The sequence below is a fragment of the Piliocolobus tephrosceles genome, chromosome 13 (genome assembly GCF_002776525.5).
Source record: "Piliocolobus tephrosceles isolate RC106 chromosome 13, ASM277652v3, whole genome shotgun sequence".
Lineage (NCBI taxonomy): Eukaryota > Metazoa > Chordata > Mammalia > Primates > Cercopithecidae > Piliocolobus > Piliocolobus tephrosceles.
In genome coordinates, this window is record NC_045446.1 from 34,747,299 (window position 1) to 34,752,834 (window position 5,536).

The window sequence follows — 5,536 nt, forward strand, 5'->3', positions numbered from 1 at the left end:
GAGAGAGAGAGAGAGAGAGAGAGAGAAATCGATAGATATCTGGTCATTTAAAAGTCCATAGTACCTCCTCCCTTGCTTGGTCCTGCTCTGGCCATGTGACATACCTGCTCCCCCTTTGCCTTCCACCATGACAGTGAGTTTCCTGAGGCCTCCCCAGAAACCGAGCAGATGTTAGCATCATGCTTTCTGTATAGCCTGCAGAACCATGAGCCGTTGAAATTTCTTCTTTTGATATAAGTTACACAGTCTCAGGTATTTTTTATAGCAATGTGGGAATAGACTAATACAGAGAGAAAAAACAAAGTAATGTGTGCATCACTCCAAATGACTGCTCTGTTTAAAATGTTTGTGTAGTTAAAATATATGACAATAATACACAAGAGGATAGAGAAGGGATAAAGAGAACTTAAGTTATTTAACGTCCTTATGTATTACATTAAGCTCTAATAAGTCAAAGATACGTATTTAAACTGTAGGGCAGTGATTTTCAAATTTTAGAGTTTTTTAGAATTAGATGAAGGGCTTCTTCAAACAAAGAGTGCTATACACCACCCTCAAAGTTTCTCATTTAAGTTTTTGTGTGGTGGAGTGGGGTCAAAGGTTTACATTCCTGCTAAAAATTGCAGATGCCACTTTTTTGAGGAAGAAACTTTGAAAACTACCTCCGTAAGGTAAACTATTGAAGTAGTGGTAAAATAATATTAGTGTATAGCTAGTAGAACAGAAAATACACTAAAAATAATAATAGTAATAATAATAATAATAGGCCTGACTACTCCAAAGTGAGCAGGAAAGGAGAGAAAAAAAGAACATAATATGAATGAGTCAAGGACAGATCAAATTGTGACAAGGTAAATTTAAATCCCTAGGAACTACATTTTATTTAGAAAGATTATTCTAATTAAAATGCAAAAATTATAATATTGAATAAATTATAAAATGAAATTTACAGAGATAAGGTACAAAAATGTTGAAAATAGATATAAAAAAGTTTTACCACACAAACATTAACCAAAGAAAACTGTGTGAATATGTTTATATCAGATGCCGTAGTCATTAAGGCATGATGCATTTATTAAAGATAAAAAGAGTGTTTTCATATTGATAAAAGGTCAGTCTGTCCGGAGAACATAACCACTATAAATTTGTGTGCACATTATAAAGCCTACAAATACACAAATGATACATTGTCAGAACTAACTGGGAAATAGAAAAATCTAAAATCAGATTTGGAGGTGGGGCACGGTGGTTCACACCTATAATCCCAGGACTTTGGGAAGCCAAGGTGGGCAGATCACTTGAGTTCAGGAGTTCAAGACTAGCCTGGGCAGCATGAGGAAACACGGTCTCTACAAAAAAAAAAAAAAAAAAATTAGCCAGGCATGATGGTGCACGCCATTGATCCCTGCTAATTGGGAGGCGGAGGTGGGAGGAGGTTTCAGCCCAGGGAGCAGAGGTTGCAGTGAGCTGAGATTGCACCACTGCACACCAGCTGGGTGAAAGAGTGAGACCCCATCTCTAATAGAAAAATAAAAATAAAATCAGAGTTGGAGAGCTTAACAAGTAGTATTTGACAGTACAAATAATCCAAAATATCAATGATTTAGCAGATCTGAAAAGCATGATTAGCAAACTTTACCGTGTATGAACAGAAACAATAAAACCTGTAACTGCAGAATGCAGTATACATTGTTTTTAATTGAAAATTTGTCAAAACTAATTATGTGCTGGCCATTAATGAAGTTTCAACAGATTTTAGTGGATTGAAATGATTTAAAAGTGTTATTATCTGGCTGTTGTGAAACTGATCTAGAAATGGCTTTAAAAACCTAACTAGAGCATTGCAGTTTTTTCCTGGCTTATGGCTGCATAGGTTCAATCTGCTTCCTTCTTCACATGGTCTTCTGTCTTTTCTTCTGTCACTTAAGGATACTTATCATTGGATTTAGGAGCTCACCTGGATAACCTAAGATGACATCATTTTGAGATCCTTAATTAATTACCTCTGTCCAAACAAATTAACTTGAAGAGTTTATATATTAAGATATGAATGTATTTTGGGGAGTCATCCTTCAGCCACTGCAAAGATTATGTAAAGTTCTAGCAAGGCTGATGAAAAACAACCAAAAAATAATAAGGCACAAATTACTGATATCAGAAATGTAAAAGAAGATATCATTGCAGATCCTTAAAATATTACAAAAATAAGACAAGGATATTGTTAACTACTATATGCTGATATTTGAAAAGTTTAATGAAATGGAAAAACTTCTTTGGAAAACATTACTTACCCAAACTGGTATAACTTATACAAAAAGAAATTGAAATCTGTTTAGTCCTATATCTTTGGGGACATTCAATTTTGTGACTAAAATCTCTAACAAAAAAATCTCCAAGTGCTTGTGGCTTCAAGCACCATTTTCCCCCCAAATATTTAATGAAAGAAATAGTTCTAATCTTACTCAAATACACACAGATATTAGAAAAAGTAGGAAACAGCTCTTGTTTTGTGAGGCCAGCATGCTCTTTTTTTTTTTTTTTTTTTTTTTTTCCTGAGATGGAGTCTCGCTCTGTCGCCCAGGCTGGAGTGCAGTGGCGCGATCTCGGCTCACTGCAAACTCTGCTTCCCGGGTTCACGCCATCCTCTTGCCTCTGCCTCCCGAGTACCTGGGACTACAGGCGCCTGCCGCCACCCCTAGCTAATTTTTGTATTTTTAGCAGAGACGGGTTTACACTGTGTTAGCCAGGATGGTCTTGATCACCTGACTTCGTGATCTGCCCGCCTCAGCCTCTCAAAGTGCTGGGATTACAGGCGTGAGCCACCGTGCCCGGCCAAGGCCAGCGTACACTTTTTTTTTTTTTTTTGAGACAGAGTCTCCTTCTGTCCCCCAGGCTGGAGTGCAGTGGCGTGATCTGGGCTCACTGCAAGCTCCGCCTCCCGAGTTCATGCCGTTCTCCTGCCTCAGCCTCCCGAGTAGCTGGGACTACAGGCTCCCGCCACCATATCCCGCTAATTTTCTATAGTTTTAGTAGAGGCAGGGTTGCACCGTGTTTGCCAGGAGGGTCTCGATCTCCTGACCTCGTGATCCACCTGCCTCGGCCTCCCAAAGTGCTGGCATTACAGGTGTGAGCCACCGTAATCCTTCTACTGATGGTATTATTGCAAAAACATACTTACATGACAGTTTTTTTCATGATAAAAGATGTAAAAACCTGCAACAGAATGTTAAGAAATTGAATCTGTGTATGTATTAAAAGGATAATGAATAATGTCTGACTTCACTATATTCCAAACTATATTACAGAAATGCAATTACTTAACATTCAAACAACAATCAATAACATTCATAGCTTTTAGAAATAAAGTAGAAAATTCCTGTGGTCATCTCACCATGTATACAAAGTGATAATATTCAATACTCATTAGTGTTGAACAAATTGGATATAAAAGCAAACTTTCTGATAAAGAGTATCTACAAAATATCTATAGCAAACATCTTTTGAGTGAAAATATTAGAAGATTTACCAGAGAGATTAGGTAGGTAGCAAAAATATTTGCTCTCATTGTTCTTATTCAACTTTATCCTGGAGGCCCTAGCCAATACAATAAGATAAAAATGTAAACTAAGGCATAAAGATTGAAAAGACCAAAAATTGTCATCATATACCAATGAAAGTTTTGTACACATGTGTCATGGACTTATGTTCTCCCCAAATTCATGTATTGAAGCCCTGATCCCCGGTGTAACTATATTTGGTGATAGGAGCTTTGAGAAGGTAATTAAGATTCAATGAGGTCATAATGGTGGGGCCCTGAGGAAGAGACACTAGAGTCATGTGTTCTCCCCCTCCCCCTCCCCCTCCCCCTCTCCCTCTCCCTCTCCCTCTCCCTCTCCCTCTCCTTCCATGGAGAGGACTGGCCACATGAGGACATAGCAAGCAGGCGATTGTCTCCAAGCCAGGAGGCTCACTAGAAACAAACCAGGGCTGCACCTTAATCTTGGAGACTTTCAGTTTCCAGTGCAGTGAAAAAAGAAGTTGTTGTTGTTCAGACTACCTAGTCAGTGGTATTTTGTTATGGCAGCTCAAACAGACTAATCAGCATGGAAAATCTAAAAGTTCTACAGAAATAGTAATTGAATTCGGTAAAATTTCATGACATTACACCGATATACAAAAATAACTTTTATACTGATAGACCAAAAGCAGAAACTCATGAACATTTAAAAATGATACCATTGATAATAGTACCTGAAACTCTAAATACCTAGAAATATGTATAATATAGGAATTGTGAATGTGTGAACAAAAAACTGCAAAATATTAAACAAGTCATAAAAGGGTATATACCATGTTCAAGTATTAGGAATCTCATTACCACAGAAATAAGACTTCTTATCAAACATCTAAAGATTCAATGTAATCATAATAAAACAATGTGTCATATTTTGATAGAAATTTAAAAGTTGATCCTAAAATATATTTGGAAATGCCAAGGGCCAGAAATTGCTAAGAAAATCAAGAGAGTTTGAGATATCGATACTTACGAAGGTTTAATAATTAAGATGTGTAACTTAGGAAAGTAGACCAATTGATCAAAATAAAAAATCTAGAAATAGTCCACATGTATACAGTCACTTGATCTATGATAAAGCTGGGATTTATGCACAATGAGTAAGAAATGGTCTTTTCAATAAATGATTAGAAGTCAATTAGATGTGCATAAGAAAAGACTGACTCTTCATCCCTACTTCACACTATACACAAAAATGTATTTCTTTAGAATGAGTATACATATAGGTACGTACGTATGCGTATATATACACATACGTATGTGTATATATACACACACACATACATACATATATATATTTTAGGGGGATGTAGAAACGATAAAGTTTGTAGAAGTTAATGTCGAAAAATATTTTAACGTTATTAGGGTGTACAAATACCTACAGCACATGAAAAGAAACCATAAAGGTCAAGTTGGTAAATCAGGCAACATTGGAATAAAAGTTTTTGATCTTCAGAATATACCATTGAGAAAGTAAAAAGGCAAGAAACGGGGTAGGAAAAGATATTTTAATACGCGTATATGAATAAAAACACATATCCAAAATATTTTTTTAAATGCCTCTAAATACTAAGATAAGGACAGAAAACTCAATAGAAAGGTAAATAAAAAGAGTTGAAGAGGCATTGCACAAAAGAGGTTATCCGCATGGCTGGTAAGAATAATGAAAGGATTTTATCCTCATTACCCAAAATAGGAAGACAACACAGCAAGTTACTATTACGTCCCTGAAAGAATGGCTGAAATTAAACAGTTGAATAATATTATTGGCTGAGATGTGAAACATATACTTATTAGTGGGGCGCAAATTATTAGGGTTGCTGTAGAAAACCATTTGGTAGTGTGGAAATTGTCGGAATCAAATGGAGTCACTTGTATCAAAACCCTGAAAAATGGGACCAGGCAAGACCATGAAGGGAGGATTCTTGTGCAAATATGCCTGGTAACAGGAACTTTCACAAA

At 36.4% G+C, this 5,536-nt stretch overlaps 1 long non-coding RNA gene across 1 annotated transcript in view; it reads right to left on the reverse strand.

The window, feature by feature from the left end:
- The window catches only part of LOC111554665, a 12,447-nt gene extending 8,727 nt beyond the window's left edge, over positions 1 to 3,720 (reverse strand). Inside the window, exon 1 of the long non-coding RNA XR_002735314.2 lies at positions 3,669 to 3,720. This is a non-coding gene — a long non-coding RNA (uncharacterized LOC111554665). The remainder of the gene's footprint in view (positions 1 to 3,668) is intronic.
- Positions 3,721 to 5,536: the final 1,816 nt, after the last annotated feature.